Source organism: Sinohyriopsis cumingii, chromosome 7, assembly GCF_028554795.1.
Source record: "Sinohyriopsis cumingii isolate HCF-2022 chromosome 7, ASM2855479v2, whole genome shotgun sequence".
In the NCBI taxonomy this organism is placed as follows: Eukaryota; Metazoa; Mollusca; class Bivalvia; order Unionida; family Unionidae; genus Sinohyriopsis; species Sinohyriopsis cumingii.
In genome coordinates, this window is record NC_142967.1 from 105,182,881 (window position 1) to 105,208,083 (window position 25,203).

A 25,203-nucleotide genomic window follows, 5' to 3' on the forward strand; every position below is an offset into this window, starting at 1 on the left:
TCATTTTCTACGGTCAGCAGCAGAGCAAAACCATCCATTGAATCGACCATTGGATGGTGCACAAAAGACACCCGCCATTGGCGGATTAAATTTATGGTTTTGCTTGCGCGTGCTGACTTTCGATCGACCCAAAGGTCTTAGGGAGCGATTTCGTATATAACCCAACTGTTACTTGCGAGTTGGAAATTCGCTCTAGCAGTGGGCGGGACTTGTTTAAAATATTTTAATTGTATGTTTTCTTAAGCGCGGTCATATAACAAGCACAGAAGAGCAAAACAGTCGGATATATTCAGTAAAACGAGGATATTGTTTGTAAAAAAATATATATTCTACGGTAAATAAATGATTACATGTTATGAACTCGATAAAATATTTTATCAAGGTGGCTTTCTTAGGGGGAGCAAATCCTCTGACCAGCAACGACAACTCTGCAAAGCGTTACACACTCTCGGAGGAGTTATCGTCGTTTGTGTCAACGATAAGAGTTATATAACAGAATGAAATCTTCTGTTTGAGCTTCTTTGAAAATGCTGTTTTGTAGATCCCATCTGCGACATGCTGTACAGAAGGTGGACAAATACCGAAATACCTACCGGCTGCGCTCATTGATTGAAATATTATTTCTTCACGAGTCTCAACATTCACAGATTTCACTGCTCTTCTTATAGCTGTTTTACATTTAACTCTTCCTCGTATGGTATTCTTGCTCTGAGTGATCGCTTGAAGGTTTTCAATACTGTTATCAAGTCTGTTCCCGTTAATATGATCAATGACAAGGCCTTTAGGGATCTCTCCGTTAAAAACCTCATAGACGAAACGATGACATAAATACCTCCCTTTCCTAACAGTAAATCTTAAATAACCAGCATTATCAACTGTACCAACTTGTTTCCTCAGCCTGTAGTTTCTCACTATGCCATCTCGGTTTGCCTCATAATTTGGAATAGTTGGATGTCGGACGAATTCTTGATTCATTATACTATAAGCAAATCATTGTCTAACTCATAATTTGTCTGAAAACTTATTTATGTAATCACGCTCGCATTTGAGAGCGTTATCACAGTCTGGATTTTTTTAATCATAATACCGTTTTAGTTCTCGATAGCGTTTTCCACCACACGCTGAACATAATTGCGTTTTTCCTCGTACTCCAATGCCGCATCTGATACACGGTATCGGTCCTAGACTCCCACCGCGGACCTGTTGAGCATGTTGTCCACAGTATTCGCCTCTGCAGGGTTTGCTACACGGCGCTGATGAATTTAGTTTGATCCACTTGCATTGGTTCATCATATAATATATTTGTCTATTTAAATATTTGTCTTAATTATAATAATGGGTTTTGAAAGACTATCCAGAATAAAACCCATATCAGGTTCTAGATTCGATCTTGACCGGTTAACCGCTGATCCACGACGAAGAGAGTTAGCAGAGGTAATTGGTGTTATCAAGAATGCCAAAGAAGAGTTTCGTCGTGATGGTGCCGCACACACGTGGTCTTCGTATAAAATTATCCTCGGAAACGCGAGCGTTTCTCGGGAAATGCAAAGCATTTCTCGTGACCGTATCATTGATGCTACCATGAACGATACAATCGCGCGTAACATAATTGGGTATCTCGACGATAGAAGATATTTCGTACAGATAAAATTTATTGTTGGAGTCGGCGAGGGAACGTGGATTATCAGAGACAAACTAGACCCTGTTCTTGATGCCAGAGGCGTTCGTGGAAAAACCGTTCTGTTAAGTAAAGACTCAAAACCGGTAGTACTTGTTGGGATTGATATACCATATTATGCCAGAGCGTATCCTGTGACCGCAGTTGTTTATGGAATTTATCCGATGAAGAAACCACGCGTTGATAAACTCAAACCGATGAAGGTGTCGGTGTTGAATTGTGTAGCTGAGCGAGTAATGGAACATTTTAAAAATGCAATGCGAGGAAACGGCCTAACACCGCTAAGACAAACTAAAATAACAGCGTGGGCGACACGAGTAGCGGATAAAGGAGCGTCAATAAATGATGTTGCTGAGCTAGAGCGATTACTAAAATTTCCTATAACGGTTTCATCGTTAACCGGTGAGGTATTGTATGAGTGTAAATACAATTCCCGTGGAACACCAATAACTATTATCGATCATAACAGTCACGCCTGGACTGACTCGGTTAGGATATTTCCGCAAGACCGTGTTGTGAAGTATTATCCGGAATTGCAAAGCAATTCTGGGAGCATGTTTGATTTTATTTATCAGATAAGTAAAACCGATCCAGTGTCTGTGTGGTTATTCAGAAGTAGCGAAGATGGAGAATATGATCAGTTTGTGAGACCCAACGGGGAAATATACAGAACAATGGCGTTACAGCAGGAAATGAAAAAACTCGCAGAAAAATATCATGCTGGCAACACTGATACGTTACTGACACACTGTTTTACTGTCCCGGGTGTTGTCGCGCATGTAGCCCGGGAACGAAATTCATGGAGACCAACTCCGAAAAGTTTTCTTGCTGATATCCAGCAGAGCTGTGTCGAATACGGACACGGCGGTTTGTGGAATACTCAGTATGATCACCGCGGTATGATATCCGTGGACATGACGGCGTGTTATCCAGGAAGTTTCCTTGGGCGTGGAGAATGCAGCGAATATTTTAAACGGTTTGGCCACGCTGGCAATACCATGACAAGAGTAGCTGTCAACGGTGTTTTACCCGATTTTGACTTGACCGGATTTGCTTGTGTGTCGTCGTTTAAATTCGCTAAGGATTTACATCCTGTGTGTTATGTTTGGTTTGGCAGACATTTCGTTGAGAAGCGATGGGCACCGATAGTGTTATTGCGATACATGCTTGACAGTCGAATACTGTTGTCGCTGACGGTCAGCGAAGCGATTATATGTTATTGTCGTCAAACCGAAGTTTGGTTGCCAACTCCAACGCCGGTTACGTTAGAAGAAGTCATCGAAGATTGGTCACGAGAATATCCAGAAACTTCTATCGACGCTATCATCAAGAAAGCTCCTGAAGTACTTAAAAGCAAACTCAGAAATGATGAAAGCACAGCAAAAGATCTAGGACGAAGAATAATAGGGAAATTCACTCAAGGTGGAGCGTATGATCATAAACAACATCACAGTCGATTAATCATGGACAAGACTGAATTGGATCTTATTGTCGCTGATGCAGCCACGAACAACATGTTCTGTAACCGCAAAGATGTGTTTCTGTCAAACGGGGAAAAACTAGGGACTGTTTTTAGTTATATTGACGGAGAATCATCTCAGTACATACATTTGAGATCTTCGATGCTGGCTTATGTATCCATAAATTTGTTGTCGATGATCAATAGATTCCCTGTTGCCGCAGTGAGAGTTGCAACGGATTCATTTTATATTGATAAAAAACACTCAGCGCTGTTGGATAATGTTATATCGGATGATCCATCGTGGGGCTCGTGGAGAATAAAGAATGAAATGTTACACGGATATTGTAAATCGGCTGATGTTGAAATCGAGGATGAGTATCGCAGCGCAGAAATATCTTCGATGGTTTCGTCGGGGGCAACTTCGTTGTTGCCGCCGGTGCACGATCCTGTTACAAGACACAAAACAGTTTATCTGAACGGTCCTGGTGGTTCTGGTAAAACAACTCGAGCGATTGAATTATTTAGAAACTCTGACATGATTGTGCTAACACCCACACACAGACTTGCCAGGGAGATGAGACAACGGGATGTTAACGCGTGCACGTATCACAGTTTTTTCAAATACAGCGGCGGCACGTGGACACCTGAACGAATGGGAACGAAATATATTCCCGAGAAAATCATCTGGGATGAGATAGACACTGTGCCGTTGGATACATTAAAACAGTTTCTGGATTGGCTGCTAAAGAAAAATACCGCAGTGGTGATGTGCGGCGATCATGGTCAACCACCCCCATTTACAGGTGAATCTCCACACGAGTGGCTGAAAACTTTTGTAGATTATTATGAGGAAATAACTAACGATGTTAGAGCACTCGATGAAACGCTGAAAGAGTTTAAGGCACTGATCAGGCTACAAACCAATAAAGTCCAGTGTGAGATAATGCGTGAAATAATTCCAGAGACTTCGCTGAGCGACTTTTGGGAAACGTGGAAACCAGGTGATTTAATTGTGGCAAGTAGAAAGATAGTCAGGGACACACTTCAGCAGCGGTTATTTCAGTTACATCAGAAGAAATTTCCCATGTTGCCAGTGCCGTTGTGTTATAGACCAGCTGATACGCGATTGCAGAATATTGATGTTGATATTCCAGGGCGCCTGACTGCGTCGGGTCCGGAGAAACAGAATTTAGTATTAAATGATATTGTCACAGTTGATGTTGATGCTGTTGAACAGGCACTGAAAATGAGCAAATCCCCGTGGACGCTAGGATACGCTATGACCATCCACAGTTCGCAGGGACTAACTATTTCAGATACAACAGTTTGGATTGTTGATTGTCGCATCGAGTGGTCAAATTTAGTTTATTTAGCCGTGTCAAGAGTAAGAAGGATAGGTCAGTTACGAAGAATTGTATTAGATGATGTTGTCAACGACAGCTCAATCGCTGATGACACAATAAGAAAGAAATTAGCCGGTTACAAACAGAGCGACAAAAAAAATGGTAGAGAGTTTGATCCCAAACAAAGTTTGGATGTTGAATTTGTAATACAATTACAACAACAGCAGAATAATCACTGTGCGAGTTGTAATTGTTTATTGCTGTGGCAGTATTCGAAAAACGACCCAAGGCAATTCACCGTAGATAGAATAGATAGCAGTCGCGGTCATACACGTGAAAATGTGATGTTGACCTGTCTTGAGTGTAACCGACGCAGAGGTGTTGCTGCAGTTATTTAAATGATTGAATCACTTCAGTGCGGATCACTTTAGTGATCGGGGTGGTAATTGTGTATCCTCGGGAAAGCAGCAGGGAAGTTCTACAGACCAGACCGTTCCAGCAAAATAAACCTTCCTACGAGAACTTTCTCCGTAGAAGCCTCAGATTACAAAAATAAAGCCTTCTACGAAAAACAATTTGCGTAAATTCAACCCCGAGTGCAATTTTTGTGTGCAAATTATATGATTCTGGACAAGGAAAAAATATAATTTTTTTTTGGGGGGGGGTGGGAAAATGATCGGGTGTCGATGAAGTTTGGCAAAGAAAAAGCTGCAAATGCTAATTTTACTTCACAATAAAACAATATCATTGAAAATAAGATGAGTCGAAAAACTAGCACAGTTGGAGAGCCTCATTCTGCAAGATTAACACGAGAAGAATTAGCGGCAGTAAGGAAACTCATTCCGACAAAAAAATTATTTAAGAAAAAAGTTCGTGAGTATGATGATTCACAATATCATATTGGTGAGGTATCGTCAAAATGGTTGAGTCCAGTCACTGGAGTTATCGAACAAGTCGCATATGGCAAACAACAAAAGGATAAGGAACTTAAAGATCTTGGGCTTATTCCCATGACGAGAGATATTGAGCAACATACCCAAGTGGTTCCGGGTCAACTTGAGCAAATTCGACAAGCGCAAGCACAAGCGCAAGCGCAAGCACAAGCGCAAGCACAAGCACAAGCACAAGCACAAGCACAAGCGCAAGCGCAAGCACAAGCACAAGCGCAAGCACAAGCACAAGCACAATTGCCGCAAAAACAACCTCAAAGTGGAAAAATAAAAATTTTGGGCTCCGATAAATTTACCGATGAGACTATCGCAAGAATAAAATCAATGAATCAGAAAGATGTTATAAAATTTACTGTGGAAAATTTTGAGAAAAACAGACGAAAAAAACTGATGAAACCGGGTCAATCCGAGAAAGTAACATTCGTAAATTGGACAAGGTGGGTATATTATGCATACAAGGATGTCAAAATAGTTAAATATAAAGATCCAGAATATAATAAATTTACTCTTTTGGTAAATAATTATGAAAAGATATACAAATCTAAACCATTATCGCTATCTTTGTCTTCATCTCACGAAGTTGAAACTGAACCAGAAGAAGTTGAACCCGAATTTCCAAAAATTAGACAAAAAAGAATCATGTCATCAAGATATTTTACCAGTGATACTCTTGAAAAATTTAGTGACCAAGATGAATTAATTCGAATCGCAAGGTTTGGTTTTGCAGAACCAGAAAAATATTTGAAAACAAAATATCATGATTTAAATATGACAAAAGGACAATGGATACCTGCGGTATATTTTGCTTCTGTGGAAAAACCTATTGATATCGAAGATCCTGATTACAAAATTTTTACAAGAGAAATAAGACAATTAGATCAGGAAGAAATATCAAAACCACCCGAAGAACTTGAAGATGAACCTGAAGATGAACCTGAAGATGAACCTGAAGATGAACCCAAAACAGGAAGTGGATATACCATCTGTCCTGACAGTGTTGTCAACGACGTATCTCGCCTCGAAGTATTAATCGGAGGAAAACGAGCTGGAAATAACTCTCGTGAAATAATCAAAGAAGCCTCAGATATTTGTCAGCGATTATTTCGTGGTGGTATTATTGATTCTCACATTTACAAGAAACTCGTCGATGAGCTTATCGATTAAAATAACACAATTGAAATAACATGATTGTTCACAAATATCAGCGCAGACCAAGACAGGTCCGCGTAGTTAACTCTCGATTGCCAGTGTACAAATATATCCACGGTAATGGATTCGGTGATATCATTGGAAGTCTTGTCACGCGAGTAATACCTAAAATTGGACCCGTGATTAAGCAATTTGGGTTGAAAGCAATAGGAAAGATCGGCGAGACTGCCATTTCTGGTATCGGTAATTTAGCTAGTAAAGGCTTCAACGCCATCAAAAATAAAATATTAAGTTTAGTACGTAAAAAGCAACCCGTCAAATTACCCATTACCAGCGAAATGCCACCCGAAGTCAGTAAGGCCATAAATGATGCGGCAAATAAAAAAATAAATGATCTGGCACAAGAAGCTGCTATAACAAATCTAGCGCAGGAAGTTGCTAATACAAATCTAGCGCAGAATGTTGCTAATACAAATTTAGCAAATACAAGTTTCGTTTCAGGTGATGGTCTTCGTTTTAGACGATATTATTAATAATAAATGTTCGCACAAGTGTCAAATGAAGTATTTGACATGGATGAACCCGTAGGTAGGGATACATCAGTGCGAGATTTTCAGTATTTCTCGTATGATGTAGTTGAGCCCGATTCAAGAAATCGGAAGGAAATACAAGTCCACGATACAACAAGATATTTTCTTCCATCTGAGGCGTATATCGAATTTGTTGGGAGAATTGTAAAGGCTGATGATACCAACTACGATGCAAATTTTGGTGTTGGGTTTGTCAATAATGGTATCATGGCATTATTCAAGAATGCCACTTACATGATTGATGGAAAAGAGATTGAATCAATTACGAACAACGTTGATATAGCAACGACGATAATAGGTCTAGCGAGATACTCGGATGATTTTACCAGGTCAGCCGGTCCTAGTATGATGTTTGCCAAGGATAATTCCAATGAACCTGAACATTCTCCATATGATATCGGTAGACCGGTAACCGTTGCTGGCGCCGCCGCTGATATTCGTTCAGTGATGATTTCCCCCAATGCCAATTACAATCTTGGATTTGCCATAAGAAAAAATATGTTGAAGGGAGCTGAACGAAGATTCTCCTGTGCAATTCCATTATCTCACATTTTTGGATTTTGCAGACATTTTAGAAAAGTTATTTACGGAGCGAAGCATACGATAATTTTTGTTCGAGATGTCAATGATGATAGAGCCATTTGGCGAGATCCTGGTGATGCTGGTAAAGTTGTCCTTGAAAAAATTACCTTGTGGATGCCAGCAATAATTCCATCGATGATCATTGAAGAAAAATTATTATCATTTATGAATCAAGGTGGAAAATCCGTTATGTCCTGGCTGACAACTATGACCGACTCCTACGATGTTAATATTAACGGAATATTTACTTGGCGAATTGCTTCACAGCAGGGCTCTTCCGCACCTAGACACATCTTTGTTGCCCTTCAATCTGCGGATAGAAATGATCAACTGCATAGCCATATGATATTCGATCGATTCGAGGCGACAAACGTATCATTGAGAATAAATGGCCAACAGGAGCCATCCGAGGAAATAGCCATCGATTTTGAGAACAATTCGACGGCACGCGCGTATCATCGATTACTAAGTTTTATGGGTCGCGATCAAAATATTGATACTGGATTGCAAATATCACAGCTGGATTTTAATAATCTTTATCCCATCTATTATTTTTCCTTGGAACATCTCGATTTGGTAAAGCAGTCGGTTGTCGATATTCATTTCAAAGCCAGAATTAACACAAGGGGAAATAATGCAAGAGCAATCGCGGTTATTCTCAGTGATAGAACGATGATTCTAGAAGGCATCAGTGGCAGAATGAGAATTATAGACGCGCCCGTGGAAAATATGTGATAAATTCTAAATTTAGATAAAGTGATTATTAATATGCCATACGAGCACGTCAACGTAACACTGACCCCAGGTCAGATAAAAAAACTCCAAACAGCAACAACAGCGCGACGAGGTTTAAGTTTAACTTTGAAAAATAATCAACTTCACGGTGGACCTAACAAACTATCGTTAACTAAAAATCAACACGGACATTTCACCAGAGCCAGATCAGCAAATACTGGTATTCGTCTGAATCTCTCAATAGGAGCAATCAGAGATATGATCAAAGTAGGTGGTATTTTTCCTTTATTTGCCGCTATTCCGGGATTGATAGCTGCGGCGGCTCCCGCGATTGCGAAGGCAGTAGGATTAGGTGCACTTGGTGGGATGGGTACCGTATTAGGAAAAAAGATCGTCGGAGGAAGATATCGTAAAAAAAAGGGAGGGATATTCCCCCTTCTTGCTCCTCTTCTTCTTGCAAAAGCGATGCAGCAACGACAAGGATCCGGTCTTTACCTAAGACGACCCCCGTACGGATCCGGGTTAAGTCGAGGTTACCAGCCTCAAATTTAGATTTAATAAGTGAAGCAAAAAAAAAGAAAATAAAATTTTTCAGAGGCGTATTTATGCGAGATCAACTACCAGACAAACCAAATCCTACCGGGACAGGAATAATAAATCTCGATAAAAATTCCGGCCCTGGCACTCACTGGGTTGCTTACGCGATTAATCCTCGCGAAGTTATTTACTTCGACTCATATGGATTAGCACCGCCAAATGAATTTATCAAATACGTGTCAAAACTAAAACTTCCAGTTTGGTATTCAACGCTTCCAACACAAACATTAGCAGATCCACCAATATGCGGCCCGGAGTCAATTAATGTCCTTGATGCAATTTCAAAATCATCCAACCCTTATCGCAAAATTTTATTTGAATATACCGTAGATAAATATCATGGTTGACATTTACGGTAGATCTCTCTTCAGAAAAGAAAAAAAGGGAGCAGTCGACATCGATACATCAAAATTTGCAACCAAGAGCGATATTAACAATCTTTTATCGCTGTCAGAGGTGGATCCTGGCGAAGTTGCTGTATTTCAAAATGCAGAAGGGCGATTACAAACTAGCAACGTCAAAATAACTGATATAATCAAGCGAGACGAATACCGCGATCACATTAGTCAGTTTACTCGCCAATCGGAGATGGTATTAAAATCTATCGCCGATATTATAGCGAAGTTACCCCTGAAGGCCAATATCGCGGATGTGGAAAAATCCGACAAAGAGTTATCAGCAACGTTGCTTCTGAAGGCCGATAAAGCATTACACGACGATCTTCAGGACAGAATGACAAAAAGACTTAACAGGCTAAATAACGACTTTAAAAAACTTGACGATGCCTTAGCTAAATTTAGCAAAAAATTTGACGAGGACATAAAAACATCCAGCGATACTTCCTCCGCCGCAAACGAACTAGCAAAGAAAAAAACCGATCAAGCATCGCATGACGATCTCAGCGAGAGAATAAGAAAAATCAACGAGGATATCACTGAAATTCTCGCCGATATTACCAAAATAAATACCGCAATGGGTCAGAAAATCGATAAAACATCAATCGACGATCTCAGCGAGAAAATAAAAAAAATCAACGAGGAAATTACTAATATTCTTGCCGAAATTAACAAAGTAAATATCTCGATGGGTCAGAAACCATCAATCGACGATCTCAACAAAAAAATCAACGAGGAAATTATTAAACTCGGCGATGTTGTTGTTCCTGAATTTACCAAGGGGATTAACGTGATGCAAGGACAAATAGATGAGAAAATAAAATCCATCAACGATGAAATTAACGTGGTACGTGAATTGGCGCGTCAAAAGTTAGATATATCAACGTACGACGGAGAAATTCGAGATTTAAACACGAAACTTCTTGCTGCAACAGCAAAGATTGACCAATCCGTCGATAAAACTGGTCACGCCACTGACGCAAATAAATTAGGTAGGGAAATTGACAAAATCAACACAAAAATATCGTCAATGAAACTTGGAAAATTATCGCGAATTTCGATACCGGATGAGGTAGAAACAAAAAATCTACAATGCCGTGTACCATTTGTGGTAAAAACATATTATGTTGAATGGACACCTGAGAATAACACATTTAACTTCACCGCGCCAATTACTGGCACATATCGAGGATATATTATCATATCGCAAAAATTCAATGTAATAATGGACGAAGAATATACTGATTTTCAGGAATATAGTCCTGGTTTTTTTGTTACTAGTATGTTTGAAAATCAAACAAAAACATTTAGGCTAGAACCGCAAGTTAGAACTATGATGATAGCTGATTGTCAGGTAATCTTCGAATATTTATCTGGAATGCCACAATTGGTTAAATAAATAACTAATAAATGACCGCATCGGATTACCGATACAATCAGGCGCGATCATGGCAGGATTCGTTAAAAAAACTCCTCGATGATTATCAGATAAAAATAAAGAAATACCAACGCAGATTAGTTACCATTGATGTTGCTGTTTACGCAGTATCTGCGGTAGTCGCTGGTGCAGGAATAATTCTATCCGCGGTAACAATGATAGCGCCAATCGTAGCAACAATAATAATCTCGTCAACAACAACAATTGCCGGTGTTTTAAATATCATCGCGAAAAAGATATCCTCGTGCACAAGTGAGAAACTATCTTCGTACAAAAGTAAACTAACTAAAATCAATGACGCGTACTCAAAATTATCATCGTTACTTTCCGAAAGTCTCAACGATGGTATTATATCCGATCTAGAATTTTCTTCGATTATCAGTATCTACTCGGAGATTGAACAAATGAATATTAATAATGTCCGAGCTAGCCCAGATCGTGACAAACACGACACCACCGACAACAACGTTAATATCGTTAAGTTCAACGAAACCCGAGTTTAGCATTAATTTCTCAACACCAATCAGCGTCAACGAAATTGCATTAACACAATTGCGCGTCTACAACAGCTGGCCTAATGTTAGATCGAAATCATTCGGTAATTTGATGTCAAATAATTCACTTGTTTTTGCAAATAAAAATAAACCCGATGGAACACCTGATTGGATCGTCGTTGGTATACCAACGGGCAGTTATGAAATTGATCAGCTGAATAATGAGTTTATCACTAGAATATCAAATATAACCGGCGATGCTACTCCGGGAATAAAAATATCTGCGCATGAACCGACGTTGTCATCGATGATAGAAGTGAAATCACCGTACGTGGTAGATATTTACCAATCATCGATTAGAAATATATTAGGTTGGCCCGAGGTCGCACCTCTGGTAGAACCAAAAAAATCGGATGTTATTATTCCAGGTTGGTATGATGAAACCCTTCCAGAACTACCGGAACCAAAAAAGGAAGATTTTACAACCAACGAAGGATGGTATGGAGATATCAAACACAAGCCTCTGATCCACAGCGCCATCAATCTCATGAATAACCACAAATTTAACCTAGTAATGTTCGCTTTCACTTTTATTAACGAAAGAATTCTCTCATGGCTGCTTCTTCCTAAAATCCCCCCAGATGTGAAAATCTTCGACGCTACCCACATTAACAGGATAATAGCCCCCATAGACGGTATCTTGGTAAGAAGAACACTAGACGAGTTTATTCAAGAGCACGAATCACAATTAAATTTATTGCGCGGATCATTTCATGAATGCATCCTAAATAAATCTGGTTCATGTAGCGAAATTATAAAGCACGTGAAAATTTTAAATCAACTTGCGAATGATATTGAATATTATCATGATATGTTTATTCGGGCGATAGTCGACGATATATCAATTGCCGAGTATGTTCTTCCTATTAGCAAATTCGAGTTGATCAAAAACTCAGGAGAAAAACAAAAATTCATGAGAGTATTTGAATTAACCGAGGAAACACTGCCAAATTTCAAATTTCCCAATTCTGATTTTGATGCGATGAGAAAATCCGTCACTGATACCATTGATGATTTATTTCCGAAATTACATGCCGCATGGACTAAAAAAATACAATCGGAATTGATTCTCAAACACAATAACGATCCGACTGGGGGTGGACGGCATATCTCGCCAGGTATCGTTAATATAACGGAAGTTATCGCGATTTATCTTCACGCGGATGTTGTTGAAGGTAGTTATAATGTTGATGCGTCAGTGTCAAATCAAGCCCATCAGGGATTTATTTTGTATTCATTTTCACCTAGCGCCTCTCCTGGTTATTTGATAATAAAGGAGCCCGTTAATCCGTTTTACCTGCGATGTCATAATCGGTTATTGACGAGAATAAATTTCAAACTTACGGATCAGAAAGGAAATTTACTTGATATACGAGGAGAAACTGTAAGTATCAATTTACTAGTAAGATCGTGAGAATCTTTGATTCTTGAATCTATATCCCAGAGAAAAATGGGCGAAAAAAATAAATAAAATCCAGGGAAATTTTCAAAATTAATCTTTTTTTTTTGTTTTGTGGAGATATTCAGGAATCGGAGGATTCCCTAATTTTACTTTCATCGATAAGTTTTTTCAACTGTCTGACACGCGAACTTGTAATTTTTCGTGATTCATATGCGTCAGATAAAATCAACCTAGCATTCTCTACCAACATCGATAATTTAACAAAATCCTCGACGCGATCATCGCTGACTGTTGCCAGTGATTGGTATATCGCAATCTGAATTTTCTTTATTAATTTATATTCTGACGGTAGCGTATATTTGTATTCAAGTTTCCCTTGAACAATTGTTTCAAATTCCGATCGGATTTTATTTGTATCCAGATCCGATGAAAGATTTATTTTTTTTTTCAGATCATCGATAGCTTCGATAATATTGCTTATGGTTTCCTCATTCATTATATTAATTTTGTAGTATTTAATTATTCCTCATCGATTTCCGAATCTAATATTATTCGGATGTAGGAAAATTTGAGCCAAACACCGAGATTGTAGGAAAACGTTGCGTTGGTTTTTCCTTCTGCCACAAATTGCACCGAGTGTGAACTAATATTATAATATTTAGCAGCGGCGCTTGTCGACTCAAATGCAAGTTCTTCACCTGTTGCTTGATTTATCGATTTGACAGCCCTGGCATACTTCGGATATTTACCAGAATTACCGAAAATGCAATTTTCTCTCTGAGTGATTGCGCGCAGATTGGAAGATTCATTATTAAGTTTATTACCGTCAATGTGGTCGATGACAAGTCCGATTTCTATTGGTCCATGAAAGCATTCGAATACGAACCGATGAATTGTGTAATTTATTGTTTTTTTATTTTTGGTGATGGTAAATCTGAGATAACCGTATTTATTGACTTTACCAACAAGATTCTTCGTTTTGATGTGTCTGACGGTACCATCCTCAGATGCCTCGTAACCTTCGATGGTTGGATGAGATCTATACTCGCTCATGATTTTCATTGCAGGAATCGTTGATTTTGTTTCCATATACAATATTCCATTTGTTTAAATCGAAATTTGCCTTGAATCGATTAATGTAATCTTCTTCGCATTTTATCACCGAGGAAGATCTTTTTTCATAATATCTTCGTAACTCACGATATTTTTTTCCTCCACAGGAGAAACACAATCGAGTTTTTCCTCGAATACCAACTTGGCAAACTAAACATCGCTGTGGTCCTTTGTTACCTCGTCGAATTTCGTATATGTGAGCGCCACAGTATTCACCTCTGCAGGATTTGTCACATGTTTTTGTTGATCCGACTATTATCCACGCGCATTGCTTCATTATAATTTAAACATTTGTCTAAAATATAATAATGGATTTATTTGATCTTGACGAGGCAGAATTTATCATTCCTGAGGTAGATCGTGCAAAGAAGGAATTCTTCGATGATGGAGCGATTCATACCTGGTCGACGTGGAAAACTAACTTCGTTAATGCTACGATGAATCTAGAGCGAGCGAAGAAGATAATCGAACATATAAAAAATTCGCATAAAGAAGAGCGAATTATCCTTGGAATAAAATTTATTGCACAAATACCCGATGACACTTGGATTATTCGCGATAAACGAGATCCAGTACGCGGCGGTAAAAAAAACGTTGTTCTTGATAAAAATTCAAAACCGGGATTATTATTGGGAATCGACGGTCCTTATTATGCTAGAGCTTATCCTTCTAGTGCTGTTGTTTATGGAATTTATCGGCTGAATAATAATCCTGATGTAAAAAATCTACCTGCGATGAAGGAATCACCGATGATAAACTGCGTGGCTGAGCGCGTTATCGAGCATATGAGGAATGCCCGTCGTGGATCTGGCTTGACTCAATTGAGATTGGATAAAATTAACACGTGGGCAAAAACAGTTGTTGATGGCGCATCGATTGACGATGTTGCTGTGTTAAGTAAGAAACTTAAATTTCCTATTACGGTTAAAACGCTATCGGGAGAAATATTATATTCATCGCCGTATAGTTCTCGAGGAACACCAATCGAAATTGTTGATCATAATTCGCATGCGTGGAGTCAGTCAGTAATGATATTTCCACGAGATCGTAATGTTAAATTTTATCCCGTGGAATCTGGGAAAGACAATTCCGATGCCATGTTCAGGTATATCAAACTATTGGCCAAATCCGATCCAATATCGGTTTGGTTATTTTCGAGCGAAGAAAAATACGATCAGTTTATCTTACCGCGAGGAGATATTTACCGTGATGAAATATTACATAAATCGATGAAAAATATCGCGGTGAAATATTCGTCAAATCCTGATCAGTTATTAACGAACTGCTTTACTGTTCCATCTGTTACTGCTCATGCTGCCAGAGAAAGAAACTCGTGGAAACCTACAAGGAACGAATTTCTCACTGATATTCAACTTAGCTGTATCGAATACGGCCATGGAGGATTGTGGAATACCAAATATTATTTCGAAGATATGATTTCCGTTGACATGAGCGCGTGTTATCCTGGAAGTTTCCTCGGATATGGCGATTGTGCAGATTACTTTGCTAAATTTGGTCATCCAACCAGCGAGATGACGAGAGTTGCAATTAACGGACCGTTACCTGATTTTGTTATGACAGGATTCGCTTACGTCACTTCATTCGAGTTTGCTGAAAATTTACATAAAATTTGTTATATTTGGTTTGGTAGGCATTTATCTCAGCGAAGATGGGCCCCCACGGTATTGTTGAGATATATGCTGGATTCGTCGATGTTAATATCGTTGACGGTGAGCGAGGCGATTATATCGTATAGAAAACAGACCGAAGTGTGGTTGCCCACGGACTGTGAGAATGCGAAAGATATCGGAAGAAAAATAATTGGTAAATTTACTCAAGGAGGATCAGTTGATCATAAACACCGACACGCTAGGTTATTTATTAATGATGCCGAGATGGATTTTATTATTGCCGATACAGTGTCGAGAGGAATATTCTGCAACAGAGAAAATATTATCATTGATGGAACAAAGTTAGGTACCGTGATTAGCTATCTCGATGGAGAATCAGCGCAGTATACTCATCTAAGATCGTCGATGCTCGCTTATGTGAGTATAAATTTGTTATCGATGATAAATAAATTTACTGATATCGCGGTAAGGGTTGCGACGGATTCGTTTTATATAGATAAGAAATATCAGTGCAGGCTAGAAAATTTAATCACTGATGGTTCTTGGGGAACTTGGAGAATAAAAAACGAGGATATTCTAGATTATTGTGAAGACGCCGATGTTGAAGATTGCGATAAATTTCATAAAGATAAATGCGATGAAGTATCAACGGCCGCATCCGCATTTGATCCGATTTCACGAAATAAATTCGTTTACCTGAACGGCCCTGGTGGTAGCGGTAAAACAACACGAGCGATAAATTTATTTTCAAACTCTGATATGGTTGTGTTAACTCCAACTCACAGATTAGCGCGAGAAATAAGACAACGCGGCGTTAATTCTGGCACGTATCACAGTTATTTCAAATACAGCGGTGGATTGTGGGATTCGGCTTGCATGGGAAACAAATATATCAACAAGATTATAATATTTGATGAAATTTGCACGGTAAATTTAGTTGTGTTAAAATCATTCCTGGGTTGGCTGGAAGGAAAAAATACCGCTGTGATAATGTGCGGAGATCATGGTCAGCCAGATCCTATTGATGGCGAATCTCCACATGAATGGCTCAGGAACTTCGTTGATTATTATGAAGAAATCGATGCTGATTATAGATCCGATGATATTTTACTGACCGAGTTTAAAAAAATAATTCGATTACAACCGAATAAGTTTCAATGTGATGTGATGAGAAAAATAATCGACGAGACTTCGATGGATAATTTTCTAACCTTGTGGCGTCCAGATCATCTGATTGTTGCTAGTAGAAAAATTATTCGCGATGCTATTCAGAAAATATTATTCAAGCTTCACTGTGAGAAATTTCCAACATTGCAGGTACCATTGTGTTACAGGCCAGCTGATACCAGAAAATAAAATATTAATGTTACTTTGCCATGCGGAGAAGAAAAAATATTAGTTTTGAATGATATTATTTTCGTTGATATTAATCTTGTCAATGATGCGATAAACGCAGAAAGATCGCCATGGAAACTCGGATACGCAACAACGATACATTCATCGCAGGGATTGACTGTACATGGCCAAGTTTGGATCGTCGATGATAGAATTTCTTGGTCAAATTTAGTTTATCTAGCCGTGTCTCGAGTAAGAAAATTATCTCAGTTAGGTAGAATTAAATTTCACATTAACGACGATGGCGGTAATTGAGTATCCTTCGGTATTATTTGTAATTCCTCCTTGGTAAATCCTCGTTGTGGTGCTAGTGAATCTAAGAAATAAATTGCTGGTCTTCCTGACGATCTTGTTACAGCTGATATTTTATGTGTTGTAACGCTCCAGGTTGGATCGGTTGCTCTTTTTCTTCCACCCTCGGCTTCTCCTTCCTTATATAAATATCTGACTATGACGCTACCTAGCACAGGCTGAATTGTAGAATCTCGCTTTAGGGGTATATTCGATTTTGTAATTGCAATTGCGGGCTTCATTGATATTGTTCGTGTTACCTCGTTATTTAGTGCGTTAATCACGTGAGGTAATCTTGTTACCCAATCGTGAGATCGTTTATCTTGGATAAATTCTCTCGCGTACTGATATCCGAATAATCTTTCTGCTAGTGTTTTGTTGAATCTCTCAACGATAGCTTGATTGTGATGAACACCTACAATACCGCGACGGATTTTAACATTATTCTTTTTCATTAACGCAGTAACCGCGCCAAGAAATTCTCGACCTGGATCAACCTGGAGAAGCTTCGGCCATGTTAATGGAGATCGTGAATAAATTTCGCTAAACGCCTTAGCGATCTCCGTTGCTGTTTTATTCGATAACGGTTCCGCTTCCTTGTATCTGCTAGCAATATCAACGACTGTCAGAACATATTTGTATGTGACGCCGTCAACGGTATCGTAAGGAAGAAACATTAAATCAGCCTGATGAACTTCATTAGGTACGTTCACAGAGAAACTCGCATATGATATTTTCTTAGGCGGAGGAAGATAAATTTGCCAAACTGCTTGTTTTGATAACCATGATGCAGCGGTGGATTGCTTTACTTTTGCTGCCTTGGCAAGTTTGGTAATTGCTGATTTTCCTCGCCAAAAACCTCGCGGAGAATAATATATCTGCTCCATTATAATTTACCAGCACCGAGAACTAATTTACCTTTCATTGCTCCCTTTACTAACCAAGTTGCTAATTTCTCTTTGAAACTTTTGTCAGGAATCGCGTCTATTGCATGAATTAATTTAATATCAGCGAGATGTCTTTGTTCTAAATCCCCGCTACGATACGCAAGATCGTGATAGTAGCATGCGTTATCGATGGCGTTTATCGGATCTTCACCCGGGTTTGGTTGATTATTATTGTTGAGTCTCATATCTAGTCTCGTGCCAGGTCCGCAGTAATTATATCCTGGCAGATGTTTCTCTCCGGGATATTTCGCCCAAGGAGCTCCAGGTAAATTTGTTAAGGAGATTGTGATGTCTCCTCCGGTTCTACTTTTTTTTTTACAAATCTAAATTTGATTATCTTGCAAACTGCGCATTCACCCTTGATTGCGTTCCTGTTGTTGCGTGTAACGATTTCGATTATATTTATCGTATCTGTGCGCGTGCGACACTTAACACAATATAGATCCATGTATTCTAGTAACATGAATGTAATTGATTTTTCGGCCACGAAGAAACGCGAGCAAATAAAACACACCGCGGCGTTACCAAATTCGATAAGAATGATAATCATTGGACCGTCAGGATCTGGAAAAACGCAGCTGTTGCTGAATTTGATAATGAGATGGCTAAAATGGGATAAATTGTATTTGGTTGCGCCATCTGTTGATGATCAGAGATGTTATCAAGTACTGAAGGAATTTAGTGATAATACTGAAGAAGGAACAATAGAATTCATCACAGATATCAATGAAGCTCCATCAGTGGAAAGTTTAGATGGCGATGTTAATAATCTTGTTGTTTTCGATGATGTGATGCTGGATAAACAAACTAACCCAGCTAGGATATTCTCGCGTGGCCGACACAAGAACACCGATGTGATTTACGTGACGCAGCGATATACGCAAATTCCAAAGGTGATTAGAGATAATTGTAATATTTTATCGGTATTTAATGGCGTTGATACTTACACGCTGAGAAATATTCATCAAACTTGGAGCAACGGCGACATGGACATAAATAAATTCAAAAATTTCTTCAGTCACGCTCAGGCAACACCACACGGTTTTGTCACGATTAATCTTCATGATCCTCGTAGTAGGTATCGAGTCGGTCTTGATCAGATTTACTCATAAAATTGCAGCCGGACCCTTGCCAAACTTCATCGACACCCGATCATTTTCCCACCCCCCCCCAAAAAAAAATTATATTTTTTCCTTGTCCAGAATCATATAATTTGCACACAAAAATTGCACTCGGGGTTGAATTTACGCAAATTGTTTTTCGTAGAAGGCTTTATTTTTGTAATCTGAGGCTTCTACGGAGAAAGTTCTCGTAGGAAGGTTTATTTTGCTGGAACGGTCTGGTCTGTAGAACTTCCCTGCTGCTTCGGGAATCACCTGAAGTTGCTCGCGTTTAAATCCGCGTTGAGGAGCAGTCGAATCTAATCTGTAGATTGCGTTTCTCCCAGTTGATCTGGTTATGCTGGATATCTTATGTGTAGTAACACTCCATGTGGGATCGGTTGCTCTTTTTTTTCCTCCTTCTAGTTCGCCTGGTTCGTATAAATACCTAACGGTGACATTACCCAGCAGTGGGGACGCTAGCGTCCCTGGCTGCGTTGAAACATTTTGTTGCTGTTGTCCGCGTTCACTGACGCGGGGTATATATTTTTTTGTGATTGCATTTACAGGTCTCATGTTTGTTGTTCTGGTAATTTCATTATTCAGTGCGGCTATCACGTTTGGCAGTCTTGCAACCCATTCACGAGATCTCGTATCGTAAATGAATTCCCTCGCGTACTGGTATCCGAATAATCTCTCAGCGAGTGTTCTATTAAATCGCTCAACAATTGCCTGATCCCGATGAATTTCAGTATGTCCTCGTCGTATGGTAACGTTATGCTGCTTTGTCAGTGATGACACCGCGCCCTGAAATTCCTTGCCAGGATCAACTTGTAATAATCGTGGCCAGTTTAGAGGTCCTCGTTGATAAATTCGTTTAAACGCAGAGGCGACTTCGGACGCTGTTTTAGTCGCTAACGGTTCTGCTTCTTTGTATCTACTGGCAACATCAACTACTGTTAGCGCGTATTTGTATATTTTTCTACGGACAGTATCATGAGGCAGGAATAGTATGTCAGCCTGATGAACTTCATTGGGCACACTAACATCAAAATGTGCAAAGTTGATTTGTCGAGGTGGTGGTAAGTAGATTTGCCATATTGCTTGTTTTGATAGCCAATTTTTGGCAACCTCGCGTGTTACTGATGCCGCGTTGGCGAGTTTATTAATTGCTGAGTTACCTCTCCAGTATCCGATTGGGGAATAATAAATCGCTTGCATTTTTATTTAATTATCCAGCGCCTAATACTAATTTAGATTTCATCGCTGATCTTACTAACCAATTAGCGAGTGACTCCTTAAATGATTTATTTTTTATGGCGCTTAGTGCATGAATTAATTTCACATCCGCGATATGCCTGTCTTGTAGATCTTTACTTCGATAAGCAACATCATGTATGTGACACGCTGCGTCGATAGCGTTTATCGGATACTCTCCCGGTTTTGGTTTAGATTGTTCATCAAGTCTGATATCTAGTCGGGTCCCTGGACCGCAGTAATTGTATCCTGGGAGATGTTTTTCTCCGGGATACTTTGCCCAGGGAGTTCCGGGGAGCTTTCCAAGTTTGGCTGCAATGTCACCTCCGCTAAATTCTCGCTTTTTTTTTGAAATCTAAATTTTTTTGTGCCACATCGCGTACACTTACCAGAAAGTGCTTGTCTGTTATTTTTTGTTGTAATGGTTGTTAGATCATTCGTAGGGGTTCGTGCCTTACACTTCACACAATATAGATCCATAATTATTATTCTTTATATACAAATGGAAATTACAGATTTTTCTGCGACAAAAAAGAAAGAGCCAGTTAAGCATAATTCAGTGCTACCAAACTCTATCCGCGCGATTATAATTGGGCCATCCGGTTCAGGTAAAACACAGCTGTTGCTGAACTTGATAATGAAGTGGATGAAATGGGATAAACTGTATTTGATAGCTCCATCTGTAGATGATCAACGATGCTATAACGTTATAAAAGATTTTAATGAGAGTGCAAGCGCGCTGAGTAAAGACGGTGAGGATGTTGTTGAATTTATCACTGATATCGAAGAAGCCCCCAGCGTCGAGGATCTTGATGAATCAATTAACAACCTAGTAGTGTATGATGATGTTATGTTGGACAAGCAAAAAAATCCCGCAAGAATATTTTCCCGGGGACGTCACAAAAACACTGATGTGATTTATGTTACTCAGCGTTATACACAAATTCCTAAAGTAATCAGGGATAATTGTAATCTTCTTGCGATATTCAATGGAGTTGATACACATACACTGAGAAATATTCATCAAACCTGGTGTGGTGGCGATATGGATTTAAATAAATTTAAAAATTTCTTCAGTCATGCTCAAAGAAAACCTCACGGATTTGTGACAATAAATTTACACGATCCCAGAACAAGATACCGTATTGGACTTGATACACTATTTGCAACATAAAAATGTTTTTCCTTGGAAACTCATTTCCCAGAGCAGCAGAGGGGATGGACCCGACCCATGGATTTTTCAATAACGACCCCGCCACGGAAACTGTTTCAGATTTATTGAAGTAACCCAAGTTGTCAGTGCAAACTCAACGAGTTTGTCCCTGGAAACTCTTCGAGTTTTCGGGGGACATTTTTTTTGTCCTGTATTCTGAATAGAAGGGTTTATTTCGTCGAAATAAGCCCTCTATCGAGGAATAGTTTCCTGGAGGGGTTTATTGTGCAAAAAGTTTCGGTCTGTACAGCCCCTCTGCTGCTAAGGATGTATTTGTAGAAACAGTTACCGGTAATGGAAAATTGCTTATTTATGAGTACATTCGATTTGTGTGTTCCACTTGCCTCGATTTTTACCCGAAGCACAGAAATATCAGAAAGATCAGCCAAGGAGTAGATAGGGTCACCACAAAGGAACACTAGCTAGCAAAGATGGGTGACCCTGGAAAGGTGGGTGTTGTAAATAATATAAATAATGAATACTTTAAGTACGATGGAATTGCACTCGAGTCAGTCTTGGTTTTACTTTTCAGCTCTGGTTTGATAGTTGTGTATATTTATGATCAACTACAAGAAATCTTGAATGTAGCTCTTTTTAAAGGAGGAGCCAAAACCAAAAATGATTATAATAATTATCAGACAAAGTTCGTGTTATTCTGGTATGGTTTGTTTATTACTCAAACAATAGTTCATGTACATTCGTATCAAAGATAAACGCCAGAATTAGAATATTTGCCAGAAACTATACATAGCTGATTCTATTACAGGATTAAACAACCTGGCAATTTTACCCTGGACTTGCTACATCAAAGTGAGGTACAAACAGCCGTCTCAGAAGAAGTTCGAGATGTTTTCTGTTATTCAACAGTGTGTACTGCAGCTACATAGGAAGCGCTCGATGTGATGTATCATTCAATAGATACACTGTTAGCATTAGCATGATTTATAATAAATTGTCATTACAGCCATATAGCTGCATGGTATTTTGATAAAACAGCAGATTCTAACAACATACCGGTAAGAAATAGGACTGGATATTACTCTGCTTTTACTGGTAATTACCCTATCTTCCGTTATTTTACATTTCTAAACAAAAATCTCAAAAAAGGAGAAAAAAATATTGATTGATGAGTGGAAAAACAATTTTAAAACACCAGTTGATGGGATAAAAATTTCGGTTGATGGGATAAAAATTGGGTAAGGTGAAATTTCAGGAAATATTAGCTGTCTTTAATGTGACCGGTTACCCAGAAGTAGGAAAACTCCAGAAATAAATAGATAAGAAAAAATAGCAACTGATTAAAACAGAATTAAAATAGGAACAGCTAATAACAGTATAGCCACAATTTGATTTTACCAGACTGCAAGTAATAATATCACAAAATGCTTTACAACCAAAAGCTCTTCTTCCATCACTTTTACCAGCATTATGACAGGAAATTACCAGCATTACGACAGGAAATTACCAGCATTATGACAGGAAATTACCAGCATTATGACAGGAAATTACCAGCATTATGACAGGAAATTACCAGCATAATGTCCAATTTTGTGACAGCATAATCCGAATTATTTGGCATGGACATTGCAGGTTTAGACAAGCTATTTTAAAATATAACTGATGCAAGCTTTAATGGTGAAGGTTGGTGCATCACCTTTGTCTTCTTGATACTGACTTTAAGACAGAAACTGTCATGCTTAAATAGTTTATACTCTATTGCTTGCCAGACTCACATTTGACATTCAGCGAACAGTTTCCTTCAGATTAAAGAGCATGTCTAGTGTCATAGTCCTGGAGGGTATCGGCAGACATTGCAGAGAAGATCATACTGTGGATGGCTGGGGCCAACAGCCTCAAGGAGTCATACCCCAGCAGTACAAACATGAATTCAGACAGTTCAAGCAGAAAGACCACATACGAACTTGATACAACCATTCAAGAATCTCACTTGCAAGAAAAGCCAGGAAAATCCTCGCCAGAATTCTCCTGAATTGCCTACTGCATTACATTGATCATTGCTCCTGCTTGAGAGTCAGTATTGCTTCAGGAAAGGACCATTATTAGTTTATATATATATATATATATATATATATATATATATATATATATATATATATATATATATATATATATATATATATATATATATATATATATATATCTATCAACATATTCGAGATTAGTAACTGATATTCAATACTGGAATTCATTCGGAACATTTTATAATTTTGGACTTGCGATAGGACATTTAAGTTTTTTTTTAAACTTAATTTGCAATGATATAATTTGCGCTTAAATCACTTTTGTAATTTTGTAATTTAGAGAAATTATTTTTAATTTTAATCAACGTGTTGGTTTAGCTTCTCTGTTACTTCGTTTAAGACCATAAAGCTGTTCCAATATTCGTAAAGCATCACAACCTTTAACCATTTTAAACTGTTACAACCAAAAAGATTTGTAAAACTTAAAGAATTAAATTAGGAAGTGATACTGTAACGTAATCAAGCTAACACCCTTTGAGACGGAATTGGTATTTAAGAAACAACAAACACTGTTGCAAGTGACAATAAAAAGATGTATTATTCTCTCACACTAATGATGAAGTAACATATCAAAATAAATACAAAGGTTCATAATATGGATCCAATGGAAAACTAACAGATATGCTTATTTGAAATATTCAATAATTATAAAATTGTCTTAGATAACTAAACACTACCATGCACTCTTATAGTCAAACACTACCATGCACTCTTATAGTCAAACACTACCAGGCATTCTTATAGTCAAACTATGATATTCTTATAGCCAAACACTATAATGAAATACTTATAGCCAAACACTATAATGAAATACTTATAGTCAAACACTATAATGAAATACTGATAGTCAAACACTATAATGAAATACTGATAGCCAAACACTATAATGAAATACTTATAGCCAAACACTATAATGAAATACTTATAGTCAAACACTATAATGAAATACTTATAGTCAAACACTATAATGAAATACTTATAGTCAAACACTATAATGAAATACTTATAGTCAAACACTATAATGAAATACTTATAGTCAAACACTATAATGAAATACTTATAGCCAAACACTATAATGAAATACTTATAGCCAAACACTATAATGAAATACTTATAGCCAAACACTATAATGAAATACTTATAGCCAAACACTATAATGAAATACTTATAGTCAAACACTAATGAAATTCCGCTTAGTCAAACACTATGACCTTTTAGTCAAACACTATAATGGAATTCTCTTACATGTCCAATGTTTACTTGACATTCCATATGCCCTTTGACCCGCTCCCCTGCTCGGTCACTTCAACCATCCAGACTTCTCATGCACATGTACGTT

The 25,203-nt window shown here is 38.4% G+C and overlaps 1 long non-coding RNA gene across 1 annotated transcript in view; it reads left to right on the top strand.

The window, feature by feature from the left end:
* The window catches only part of LOC149795869 (uncharacterized), a 36,162-nt gene extending 13,373 nt beyond the window's left edge, over positions 1-22,789 (top strand). The window contains exon 2 of the long non-coding RNA XR_016422436.1: positions 22,589-22,789. This is a non-coding gene — a long non-coding RNA (uncharacterized LOC149795869). The remainder of the gene's footprint in view (positions 1-22,588) is intronic.
* The last annotated feature ends 2,414 nt before the right edge of the window (positions 22,790-25,203 follow it).